At 49.5% G+C, this 13,716-nt stretch overlaps 1 pseudogene; it reads left to right on the top strand.

The window, feature by feature from the left end:
* The first annotated feature begins 6,817 nt into the window (after positions 1-6,817).
* Positions 6,818-8,715, top strand: LOC129653994 (calreticulin-like; annotated as a pseudogene).
* Positions 8,716-13,716: the final 5,001 nt, after the last annotated feature.

The following is a 13,716-nucleotide window of genomic DNA, read 5'->3' as shown; positions in this document are numbered from 1 at the left end:
AGGAGGTGTGGGTTTCATCCCTGGTTAGGGAACTAAGATCCCATATGCATGATGTGGCCAAAAAAAAAAAAGGCCAGTTCACACACACACACACACACACACACACACAAATATACATATACATAGGGTTTCCGAGGTGGTACCAATGGTAAAGAATCTGCCTGCCAGTGCAGGAGACACAAGAAATGCAGGTTAAATCCCTGGGTCGAGAAGATCCCCTGGAGAAGGGCAGGGTAACCTACTCTGATATTCTTACCTGGAGGATCCGATTGCCAGAGGAGCCTGGTGGGCTACAGTCCATGGGGTTTCAAAGAGTCAGACACGACTGAGGTGACTTAGCACTCATACATGCATACATATACATAAAGGCAGCTTCTGCCCTGTTCTCTCATATCACTCACTCTGGGGAAGCTACCACCATGTGAGGAGGAACTGAGGCCTCCTGCCAGCAACCAGCCCCATGAAAATGTAGCATCCTGGAGGTAGGTCCTCCAGCCCCAAGCCTTCAGATGACCACAGTCCTGGCTGACATCTTAACTGCAACCTCAAAAGAGACCCAAAGCAAGCTTGCTCCTGAATTCCTATCTCGCAGAAACAGAAAGGGATAATAGATTTAGATGTTTGTTGTTGTTTTAAGCTGCTAATTTTAGGGGTAATTTGTTACATGGCACTGGATAACTGATACAGGTGAGGAAGGAGATGGGTGGGCAAGGCCAGGGATATTTCACCGGGGATGTGGAGCTGATGGAAGACACCCCCTTGTACCTTCTCTGCACAGTTTGCATGAAATCCAGAAATCCACTGGTATATTGTTGTTGTTTGGCAGCACCGCATGGTATGTGGGATCTTAGTTCCCTGACCAGGGACTGAACCTGCGTTCCCTGTATTGGAAGCTCAGAGTCTTAACCACTGGATTGCCAGAGAAGTCCCCACTTTTATATTTTGCTGATTCCCCAAATACCGTAACTTTCCCACCTCTGTGCCTAAACATGCTTATTCCTCTGCCTAGAATGCCCTTTCGCCTCCCACCCACCCCGCACTGCACCTCCTCTTCTTCTCTGTTTCTTTCTTCTCCTGAGATGAACTCCTACTCAGCCATCAGGACCCAGCTCAGATTGGCCCTCCTCTGGGAAAACCTTCCCAGTCTTTCTTGGGCAATTTTTGTCACCTTCTTTGGCACCCCTGAAAGTGGCTCAGTCATGTCTGATTCTTTGCAACCCCATGGACTATACATGGAATTCTCCAGGCCACAATACTGGAGTGGGTAGCCTTTCCCTTCTCCGGGGACCTTCCCAACCCATGGGTTGAACCCAGGTCTCCCACATTGCAGGCAGATTCTTTACCGACTGAGCCACAAGAGAAGCCCTTGTGGAGACCCTATTGGCATCCCCGGGGAGACCCTGTTTTTCAATGGATACCTGAGGAGGTTGAGCTGTAATGATTGGTGCCATGAGTTCTAGCTGGAGTTTAGAACTTGAATTTCATTAATCAACTCTGCCCTCCCTCTCTGTTCACTGGTACCCAGGGGGATGCTCAATGGAAGGGTGTTGAATGAATAAATGAATGAATGAGCAAGCATCCAAGGCCACTTTGGGGAGGAAGAAAGGGTCCGCATGAAACCCGCCTTGTGGGTAGGAGGGCAGAGCTTGGCCTGAACGAATGGAAGGAGTGCAGGCTGGTTATTGCGTCTGTAAGTTTCACATCTGCTCATCCCAATACCAGTGAGAGAGCTCTTACCTCTGGCTGCCCCAGAGCCTCCCGGGGTCAGGAGAAGGGGTCTCACTTGGGACGCCCCCATGCCTGTGTGTCCCATTCAACCCCTTTCCTGACCCCGGCCCTTCCTGGCTCTGTTTTCCATGCCCCGCAGGCAGCCTCCAGAGTTCCTTCCTTTCATACAAACCTAGAGGGCAGGTGAGTGGGTGGCCAGACAAATCTGATTTCTGAAGCAGGTTTAAAGGTCTCTTCCCAGAGTTCCTGAGCTCATCTCTCCTTTCTCTGTCTCCAAAGTGCCAGGGCAGCAATTCAGAGCTCAAATGCCCGAGCAGGGGTGCAGCCAAGTTCTTTACAGCACAGAATGAATTTGTTGTGTGGGGATTCTTTGGCCTGAAGGATTGCTTAACATCCTTATGTCACCCGGCGTCCCAGCCTGGCTGGTGCTCAGGAGAACTGCCTTGCGTGCCAGTTGACTGAGAGGAAGGCTGAGGGGGGCTGAGGTCAGGGAGGCGTCACCTGCACTCTAGCCCTACTGCTGGCCACTCCTATTTATTGATTTATTCCCATTGTAAGCAAAGCTTATTTCTTTTCTTTTTAAATGTTTTAAGTCTTTATTGAATTTTTTACAATCCTGCTTCTGTTTTATGTTTTGTTGTTTTTTTGGCCACAAGGCATGTGGGAGCTTAGCTCCCTAACCAGGGATCATACCAGCATCCTCTGTATTGGAAGGCAACGTCTCAACCACTGGACCACCAGCGAAGTGAAAGGTTGTTGTTGAATCACGTGAAGACACCGAGATTCTTGGCCCCCGGAGGAGAAGAATTCAATCCGGGGCCAGAGACGAGGCTTGATCGCTCAGAGCTTTTGTGTAATAAAGTTTTATTAAAGTATAAAGGAGATAGAGAAAGCTTCTGACATAGGCATCAGAAGGGGGCAGAAAGAGTACCCGCTTGCTAGTGTTAACAATGAAGTTATATAATCCAAAGAATGTCTAGAGGTTGTAAAGACCCCATCAGACCTACTCCCATAATTTACATTTTAAGATAACATTGTCCTCAGGCAGGATACATCCTTGTAAAGACCAGGTCTACTCCCATAATTTACATTTTAAGATAACAGAAGGTTTACTCCAAAGACTGTCCTTAGGCAGGATACATTATTGTTATATAATCCTAAGGAATGTGGAGAAAGAAAAAAGTTTGTCCTTTCTTTCTCCTTGAGAATTCCAGACCCCTCTCTCCTTGGGGACCCCTAGACTCCTTATCAACCTGCCTAGGAAATGACTCTCTCAGAAGTCCCTATTTCTTTTTTTTTAATTGAACTATAGTTGATTTACAGTGTTGTGTGAATTACTTCTGTACAGCAAAGTAATTCAGTTATACACGTATTATTGTTTTTCAGTCGCTAAGTCATGTCCGACTCTTCTACTGTGGACTGCAGCATGCCAGGCTTCTACTATGGTTTATCACGGGAAAGTTAATCTAGTTCTCTGTTCTATATAGCACGTGCTAAGTTGCTTCAGTTATGTCTGACTCTGTGACACCATGGACTATAGGCTGCCAGGCCCCTCTGTCCATGGGATTCTCCAAGCAAGAATACTGGAGTGGGTTGCCATGCCCTCCTCCAGGGGATCTTCCTGACCCAGGGATCGAACCCGTGTCCCTTGCATTGACAGGTGAGTTCTTTACCACTAGCAACACCAGGGAAGCCTGTGTTATATAGTAGGACCTTGCTGTTTATTCATTCTGTATATAACAGTTTACATTTGCTGACCCCAAACTCCTACTCGATCCCTCCCCAGCTCCCCCAACCCCCTACTCTTATTTATTGAGTATGTAACAAAATCAAGTCCCAGAGAAAGAAATCATTTGTTTGAGGTCCCATGGCAGGAAGTGGCAGAGCTGAGATTTGCTCCCAGGCCTGTCTGACTTCAAAGACCCCTTCTCTGAAACCACTGTCTCAACCTGACCCGGCCACTCCTGGAATCATGCAGCTCCCTCCCATCCCCTCCCACCCCCATCCCCAGCTCCCAGCCCATCCAGGGGTCTTATGTGTTTTCAGTAGGACTGAGTTAGAGGCCAAAGATAATGACAGCCTGGGCTGGAGGGTCCTGGGTCCCTAACACCCATTGGCCCCTCCAGCTCCCAGAAGGCAAACGGAGATCCTGGGATTTCCTGCTCAGCTGAATTCTACTCCCTCTGGAGCAGAGAAGGGTGGTTTGTCATGTCTGGGGGATGTGGGGCATAGCTTTGGAAACTGCAGTGCATGTGGAAACCTATGAACCAGAAGAGGTGGAGGAATGATTAAAGAGAGAAAGGATTAAAATCTACAGGGCTCCCCATGCTCTGCAGAGCCTCTCCCGCAAGCGGTGCTGTGATCTCTCTATTAGACAGCCAGCTGGCCGCCAGCTGCAGCGGTAAGAAGGGCTGAGTCCCTGACCCCAGCCTTAAGTCTTGGAGAAAGCAGTGTTTGGGGGCATGGAGGTGGGAAAGGCAGGGTGTGTTTGGCAAGCGGCAAAACATAGAAGTGGAATTCACTTGGCTAAAAATCAGGGTGAAGTGAAGGGGAGACGCATGGGAATGTCTTTATTTTATCAGCTCCACACCCTGGGTAAGATACCCCTGACCCTGCCCACCTGTCTCCCTCCCCGTCTGTATCAGTTATCTAGTGCTGCATAACAAATCAGTCCCCAAACTTAATAACTTAAAGGATAACGATAGTCTATATATATTAACTCTTTCTGTTTCTGCGGGTCAGGTACTCAGGAGCAAGTTCACTCTGGGTCTCTCTTGAGGTTGCAGTCAAGATGTCAGCCAGGGCTATGGTCATCTGAAGGCTTGACCAGGGCTGGAGGACTACTCCCAAGATGCTTCACTCCCACGGGGCTGGTTGCTGGCAGGAGGCCTCAGTTTCCCAAATGGCGGTGTCTTCCTCAGAGTGAGCGACATGAGAGAACAAAATAGAAGCTGTCGTTTTGTTTTTTTTCAATGCACTGGCCCCAGAAGTCACAAACAGTCATAAAGGCCGGCAGTTACTGTTTCCAGCTTCTCCTGCATTCCAGACAATCACTGCTGATAGCATGGCTGCCTGGGGTCCCTGGGGTGACTGTGTCTGCCTCCAGAGTGGCTGGTCCCTACAGGTCGGGATATCAGTGTTCCTATGACTCCTTTTCAGAAATCATGATGTGAGCGACCACGGTCTGGGAAGGCAGACCTTTGCTGCACACCCATTCCCAAGTCTGCTGCCATCCCCTGCCCTCCACCCACTTCTACCTTCTACTTGCTGCCACCCTCCCCTCAATTGCCACATCTTTCATATCCAAAGACGATGCTCTCAGCAGTGATTGGAGCATAAGGAAAGCTGGGAACAATAGTGAAGTGAAGTGAAGTGAAGTGAAGTCGCTCAGTTGTGTCCGACTCTTTGCAACCCCATGGACTGGAGCCTGCCAGGCTCCTCTGTCCATGGGATTTCCAGGCAAGAAGACTGGAGTGGGTTGCCATTTCCTTCTCCAGGGGATCTTCCCAACCTAGGGATTGAACCCAGGTGTCCCACATTGTAGGCAGATGCTTTTACCGTCTGAGCCACCAGGGAAGTCTCAGAGAAGTGGGAACCATAGGAACCCACTTTTATGGAGTACTTACTATGTGTTAGGTTCATATCGAGCATGGTTAAAGTGCTGACTACTTACAGCCTCTCAATGGGTAGGTGAACTGAGGCATAGAGAGGGTAAGTGGCTTGCCCAAAGCCACACAGCCCAGAGCTAGAGTCTGCCTCCAGAGCCCACTCTGCTAACCTCACATATACTGCATCTGTGATATGAGGCAACATTCCCTTTTTAAGGAAGCTACAATTCATCAGACAGAGATGAGGGTTTGCAGCACAGCAAGAAAGATGGAGCTCGGACACCTGGAAGATCCTCCAGACCACAAGCTGTGAGGCCTCAGAGCAGCTTTGTCCCTGAGTACAAATCGGGTCTTCTGAACTGCAGTGAGCACTGGAGCAGCAGCTAGGTCAAAGGTCTATGCTAAGTCACTTCAGTTGTGTCCAACTCTGTGCGACCCCATTGACAGCAGCCCACCAGGCTCCGTCGTCCCTGGGATTCTCCAGGCAAGAACACTGGAGTGGGTTGCCATTTCCTTCTCCAATGCATGAAAGTGAAAAGTGAAAGTGAAGTCGCTCAGTCGTGTCCGACTCTTAGCGACCCCATGGATTGCAGCCTAACAGGCTCCTCCGTCCATGGGATTTTCCAAGCAAGAGTACTGGAGTGGGGTGCCATTGCCTTCTCCGAGGTCAAAAAGAAAAAAAAGTTTTTAATTGCCTGTGGTTCAGATGGTAAAGAATCCACCTGCAATGCAGGAGACCTGGGTTCGATCCCTGGGTCGGGAAGATCCCCTGGAGAAGGGAATGGCAGTCCACTCCAGTATTCCTGCCTAGAGAATTCCATGGACAGAGGACCCTGGTGGGCTACAGTCCATGGCATCGAAAAGAGTCAGACATGACTGAGTGACTAAGACTTTCAGTTTTTCACAAAATACACATAAGATAAAATTTTGCATTTTAATAAACATTTTGAAGAGCACAGTTAGTGGCATTGAGCACATACACAGGCTGCACAACAATCACCATTCACCATGTCCAGAACCTTCCTGCCATCTCGAGGTCTCTGCTGACCCCCCCAGTTCTCCTGCAAGTCTGGACCCCCTCTCTGCTGCTGGCAGGGATGGCATGCCACACAAGCAGGCTTTCCGCTTCCGAGGGGAGGGAGGTTTGCCGTGATCCACTGCTGAGGTTCACTCTCTGCTGCAAAGGCCCAGAAGGGCTGTGCAGACGATGAGCTAGAATGACGGCATGAAAGGGAGTTTATCAATAGTACCTGGAGCTCAGTAATTCATAAACCTTTCATTAGTTTTACATCGATGACGGCTCAAGTTCTAGGAAGTAGATTTAGGCTGGGAAGACAGCCGTCACCATAAATCATCATCTCTGAACATTAGGGAAGTGGAGGGAGCCTTTTTATAGGATTTCCCAGCAGCTCACTTGGGAAGCTGTTCTTTCTAATTCCCAACCCCTGCTTTTTTTTAATTAGAAAAAAATTTTTTAAGTTTTAATTGGGGTCCCCACTGCAGAGCTGCTGCTGGACGAGCAACTTAAAGGGCCCGCGCGCCACCGCCCCCTCGGCCCGCCATGCTGCTACCCGTGCCGCTGCTGCTTGGCCTTCTCGGCCTGGCCGCCGCTAATCCCACCGTTTACTTTAAGGAGCAGTTTCTGGACGGAGACGGGTGGACCGAGTGCTGGATCGAATCCAAGCACAAACCGGATTTTGGCAAATTCGTTCTCAGTTCCGGCAAGTTCTATGGTGACCAAGAGAAAGATAAAGGCCTGCAGACTAGCCAGGATGCCTGGTTCTACGCTCTGTCGGCGAGATTTGAGCCCTTCAGCAACAAGGGTCAGACGCTGGTGGTGCAGTTCACGGTGAAACACGAGCAGAACATGTGGGGGCGGCTATGTGAAGCTGTTTCCAGCTGGTTTGGATCAGACAGACATGCACGGAGACTCCGTAATACAACATAATGTTTGGCCCGGACATCTGTGGCCCTCGCACCAAGAAGGTTCATGTCATCTTCAACTACAAGGGCAAGAATGTGCTGATCAACAAGGATATCTGCTGCAAGGACGATGAATTCACCCACCTGTACACGCTGATTGTGCGGCCTAATAATACCTATGAGGTGAAGATTGACAACAGCCAGGTGGAGTCAGGCTCCTTGGAGGACGATTGGGATTTTTTGCCACCCAAGAAGATAAAGGATCCTGATGCCGCTAAGCCTGAAGACTGGGACGATCGCGCCAAGATCGATGACCCCACAGACTCCAAGCCTGAGGATTGGGACAAGCCTGAGCACATTCCTGACCCTGATGCTAAGAAACCTGAGGACTGGGATGAAGAGATGGACGGAGAGTGGGAACCACCTGTTATTCAGAACCCAGAGTACAAGGTGGAGTGGAAACCCAGGCAGATCCACAACCCAGAGTACAAGGGCATTTGGATCCATCCAGAGATTGACAACCCTGAGTATTCCCCCGACAGCAACATCTATGCCTATGAAAACTTCGCTGTTCTAGGCTTGGATCTTTGGCAGGTCAAGTCTGGCACCATCTTTGACAACTTCCTCATCACCAACGATGAAGCATATGCTGAGGAGTTTGGCAACGAGACGTGGGGTGTTACAAAGGCAGCAGAAAAGCAAATGAAGGACAAGCAGGATGAAGAGCAGAGGCTACACGAGGAGGAGGAGAAGAAAGGCAAGGAGGAGGAAGAGGCAGACAAAGATGATGACAAAGACAAGGATGAGGATGAGGAGGAAGAAGATGCTGCTGCTGGCCAGGCCAAGGATGAGCTGTAGGGGCCACCTCCGCTTCCAGGGCTGGACTGAGGCCTGAGTGCTCCTGCCGCAGAGCCGGCTGCGCCAAATAATGTCTCTATGAGACTGGACAACTTTGATTTTTTTCCAGGTGGGTTCCAATTTGGGGTGGATTTTGTTTTTGGCTCCCCCCTCCCCCCCTTTTTTAAACTTTTTTTTTTTTTTACTGGCATTTTGTCTCTGATTCTCTTCAGCCCTCACCTCTGGCCTTCATCTGTCTTGATTGACATCTTTGCTTTCTTCTGTCCCCTTCACTCCAGATCCCTAAGTTCCCTTCCAGCTTGGGGACTCAGGGTGGGATGTGGTGTGGAGGAGAAGCCCCAGGCCCAAAATTCCATCTATTCTTCCTGGATCCCAGAGGGTGGGGTAGGAGAAGAGGGTGGCATCCCCAGCCCCCCAGCACTGAGGAAGAATGGGGCTCTTAAGGCCTTAGCTCTGATCCCTTCCCCTTTCTCCCTGCCCCCAGGACTGGGCCACTTCTGAGTTGGGGCAGCGGGTTCTAGCTCAGCTCATGCTGAGAATGTAAGAACTACAAACAAAATTTCTATTAAATTAAGTTTTGTGTCTTCAAAAAAAAAAAGTTTTAATTGGAAGGTAATTGCTATACTATGTTGTAAATGTTAGTCTCTGCTGTACAACGTGAGTCATGTGATGTATACATATATTTCCTCCCTCTTGAGCCTCCCTTCTACCCTCAAATCCCATCACACTCCTCTAGGTCACCACAGAGCACAGGCTGAGCTCTTTGTGCTATGCAGCATCTTCCCACTAGCTATCTATTTATATGATAGTGTGTGTATATATATATATATATATATATATATACACACACACATATATATGGGCTTCCCTGATAGCTCAGTTGGTAAAGAATCTACCTGCAGTGCAGGAGACCCCGGTTCAATCCCTGGGCTGGGAAGATCCCCTGGAGAAGGGAAAGGCTACCCACTCTAGTATTCTGGCCTGGAGAATTTCATGGACTGTATAGTCCATGGGGTCACAAAGAGTCAGACCCGACTGAGCGACTTTCACTTGGGCTTCCCAGGTGGCACTAATGGTAAAGAACCCGCCTGCCAGTGCAGGAGACAGAAGAGACACGGGTTCGATCCCTGGGTCAGGAAGATCCCCTGGAGGAGGGCATGGCAACCCACTCCAGTATTCTTGCCTGGAGAATCCCATGGACAGAGGAGCCTGGCAGGCTACAGTCCATGGGGTCGCAAAGAGTCAGATACGACTAAAGCGACTTAGCATGCAGTGTATATATGTTGATACTACTCTCTCAGTTCGTCCCACCCTCCCTTTCACCTGCTGTGTCTTACTCCCTTTCTGAGCTGATGTTGAATTTCCAGCCTCATGTCCTTGGACAGAAAACACAGTCGGAGGCTCCAAGGAGGGATTAGAAAGGGAACCAAATGCCCCTGCCATTTGCTGAGGCGCCGCCAAGCCTGCGGGCTTGTGTCGGGGTTACCTGAAGAGGGCTCAAGGAAACAGCTCTCCCTGGAAGGTGCTTCTGTGAGAGGAAGAAACTGGAGCAGCAGGAGGAGAGCACACAGGGAGGAACTTTACAATTCAGCTCTCACAGAAATGAGAGCAGACAAAGCCTTTTTCTCTTTTTTTCCCCACATTCAAACATTTAATTCAAACTTGACTTGGCCTTTGGCTATAAGCATTCTTATTTTTTTCTCATTGGACTTATTTTATTTTTTATTGAAGTATAGTTGATTCACAGTGTTGTTTTAATTTCTGCTCTACAGCAAAATGACTCAGCTACGCATGAGTACGTGTGTGCTCAAGTCGTTCAGTCGTGTCCGACTCTTTGCAACCCTATGGACTGTAGCCCACCAGGCTTCTCTGTCCATGGGATTCTTCAGGCAAGAATACTGGAGTGGGTTGTCACGCTCTCCTCCAGGGGATCTTCCCTGATCTAGGGATCGAACCCGACTCTTACTTCTCCTGCATTAGCAGGCAAGTTCTTTACCACTAGCGCCACACACACACACACACTCTCTCTCTCTCTCGTTTTTTATAGTAGTAGGTGCAAGATAAAGCCTTTTGCCTGCTAACGAGAACAGTAGTGACCACAACAGTGCTTAGAATAGTGTCTGCCACGGAGACAACTCTCCACATTGGCCAACACAGAGGAACCCTCTGGAAGGTAGGGTCTACACAGACGGGCTGTCAGGGCGCAGTCCTCACTGCTCCCTTTCCTCTGGGCAGGGGTCCTCTTAGCAGCCTCCCATCCGCTGTCTGCTTTGCTTTGCAGCCCCAGTCTCGGTGCCCCGCCCGGTCCACCCCTTTTCCACATCACCCACGGGCTTCTCACCCCGCCCCGGCCCGGCTGCCTGCAGTAAAGGCTCGGACAGGCTAATTACAAGACAGAGAGGAGAGGCACTGGCAGAGACCCGGGTGGTGATTTGGCGGCCCGGGCCTCTGGACTCAGTGATGTTCTGCGGTGGGGGCAGCGCTGGCGGGCTCGACAAATCAAAGACTTTTCAATTTCCTCCCTTCTCCCTGTCTCTTGCCCGTGGAGGGTGAGCCTGCGAGCGCGGAGCCGGAGGTGAACTGCCGCAGTGTTTGCTGCGTCTGGCTGTGGAATGAGACGGCTCCTAGCAAGAAGTGTCCCAGGAGAACTTTTACTCAGGAATAATCTGCATGAGTATTTATTTCCTCCTTGCTGGGCTTCCCGCTGAAGTGCAGGCTTATTTCTGCTAGTTTCCGGCAGGAGGAGAACTCCGCTCAAAGATTTCAGTGAAGCTGCCAAAGATTCAGATTCAACGAGTGTTCACTGAGCATTGACTGTGTGATACCCTCTGCCCATGGCTTTGCCCACTCTGTCCTGCTTAGCCTTTCTAAAAGCTTTCTGAGTTGTATTCGCATTCTACAGATGGGGAAGGTAAGTCCAAAATTGGTAATAACTCCACCAGCTGACATTTCTTTATTGCATTTACTTGCCATGTTTCAGTTCTATTCACTGAGCTCACTTAATTCTCTGACAACCCTATGATATAGATACTGCTATTATGCCCATTTTACAGCTGAGGAAACTGAGGCCCAGTGAGGTTAAATAACTGCTCCAGGTTACAGGGGTTGAAGGTAAGGGGCTGGGATCCAAATCTAGGCTAGCTGGCACCAGAGCTAGAAATTGGGTCCAGTTTTTCCGATTCATGTCCAATTCCTAAAAGCCATGCTTATTCTTGGCTTGATGCCCATAGGAGGGATGGACTTTGGGGGATGGCACCCCATATACCTAAGGATCCCAGGAACTATAAGGCCAAGACTTGATTGTGTGTTGTGATCAGGCTATTTAAGAGGCAAGCTATAGAAATCCAACTTAAGTAGCTTAGAGTAAAGGAACTTTATTGGTTCCAGTGAAACAGGAGTCCAGGGGTGAGTCTAGGGATCATATGATGTCATCACAGCTCTGTCTGACTTTCTCTTGAGTTCATTCACCAGCTGCTTTCTTCTGTCCTCAGGGCAGGGAGAGTGGGGGCGGCATATATTGGCAGTTTAGGAACTGCTCAAGTCCCCTGCTAAGGGGCTGAGTGGGAGCTGAAATACCTTCAAAGCTCTGCTTGCCAAGCTCTGTGCCCTGGTACAAGGCAGTGTTGGGCACTTTCCCCAAGTCATGTGCTAGGAAGACTCACTTATTCCTAATACATGTAAGATGCTCTATATGTTACAGGTTACCCTGACCCCACCTCATCCACTCAGAATATTTATGGAACCCCTATCACAGGACTCAGGTACTTCCCTGCCCTCTTGCAGCATATATTTTGTGTGTATGCTTAGTCGCTCAGTCACGTCCGACTCTTTGTGACTCCATCAACTACAACCTATCAGGCTCCTTAGTTCATGGGATTCTCCAGACAAGAATACTGGCGTAGGTTGCCATTTCCTTTTCTAGGGGATCTTCCCAACCCAGGGATCAAACCTGGGTCTCTTGGGTCTCTTCCAGTGGCACAGGTGGTTTCTTTACTGTCTGAGCCACCAGGGAAGGATCCGACTGGCTTAGCTTGGGTCATGTAACCACACTTGAACCAATCACTTTTGCCCAAAGGAATGAGTGGATACAGTAGAGCCAGGTGCCCATCCCTTTGGGGGAGATTGGCACTTGATTGGCAGTCTTACCAGTACCACCTGGAATGGGGGTATTTTCTCAGAGGAAATAGAAGGACTAGGCTGTAGAAATAACTGACATTCACCCAACTGTGGGAAAATTATAGTCCTAGGACTGAATTTCCTTTTCCTGGGACAAAAATATTCCTAGGAAAATTTCCTCTTCCTTGACCAGTAACCTTTCCATCTGCAGTAGGCGATGGCTGGCCTCCTATACTCTGAGAGGAGTGGATCAGGATGTCCCTAAGGGTTTAGTCATTGGTCTTGTTCAGGAAGATCAGGGGTCAGGACTGTTTACTCAGTATCAAGGCAGTCTGACCTTAAATTTGAGGAAGAAGAAAATTGATGGGGCATCGGGCAGTGTCAGGGGTGTGCACATCAGGGAGCAGGTACTGAGTGGGGCTCCTGGTCCCATTGTTGGTGGAAGGCTTGTATTCCATATTTACTGAGTACTTGTTATGTGCCAGGAGCTTCACTTCAGTTCACTTCAGTCGCTCAGTTGTGTCCGACTCTTTGGGACTCCATGGACTGCAGCATGCCTGGCTTCCCTGTCCATCACCAACTCCCAGAGCCTCCTCAAACTCATGTCCATCAAGTCGGTGATGCCATCCTACCATCTCCTTCTCTGTCATCTCCTTCTCCTCCTCCCTTCAATCTTTTCTGGCATCAGGGTTTTTCCTAATGAGTCAGTTCTTCGCATCAGGTGCCTAAAGTACTAGAGCTTCAGCTTCAGCATCAGTCCTTCCAATGAATATTCAGGACTGATTAGGATTGATTGGTTTGATCTCCTTGCAGTCCAAGGGACTCTCAAGAGTCTTTTCCAACACCATAGTTAATTTCACTTGCTTTGTCTAATTTAAGCTCCACACCTATCAGATATGTGTTATCACTTTTTGTTGGTGAAGAAACTGAGGCTCAGAAAGCAGGAAAAGAAAAATGCTCACTCAGGTGTGCTGACTTCCAAGGTCCCTTGACTGAGCCCACAGGGCCCTGAGGTCACAGAGGCATCCTCAAGCCCCCGCCCACATGCCCAGTGAGGAACCTCAATTGGAACCCAGTGTGGACTCAATTTAATATCTTGATCCCTGGCCTCCCCTTCTCCAGCCCACCCACTCCTAGAGACCCAGCAAACCCTCCTTTAGCCTCTGCTCGCACCATCTCCCCTGCTCCCACTTGCAGCTGGCAGCATCTTGCAGTTTCCTGAGCACTTTCCTGTGTTCTCAAAGGATGAACATCTTCTGATCCCTGAGGCCACCTCATGGTCCCAGGACACCCGCCTGCCCATTTCAGGAGGAAGGCCAAGCTCAAGCTGAACCGAGGGGCTTGTCTGCCACTGGAGAAAGCTCCCAGTGTGGCCTTGTTCCTTTTCAGGGTGCTGAGAACTGGGGCCTGGGTAGAGGAAACAGCCCTGTGGATGCATTGCCAAGGGTCTTCTGGGGACAGGATCACCCCTCCTGGAGACCCG

This window comes from Bubalus kerabau, chromosome 5, assembly GCF_029407905.1.
Source record: "Bubalus kerabau isolate K-KA32 ecotype Philippines breed swamp buffalo chromosome 5, PCC_UOA_SB_1v2, whole genome shotgun sequence".
NCBI classification, from domain to species: Eukaryota; Metazoa; Chordata; class Mammalia; order Artiodactyla; family Bovidae; genus Bubalus; species Bubalus kerabau.
Note: the sequence above shows the minus strand (reverse complement) of the source record. Positions and strands in the feature narration are given on the sequence as shown.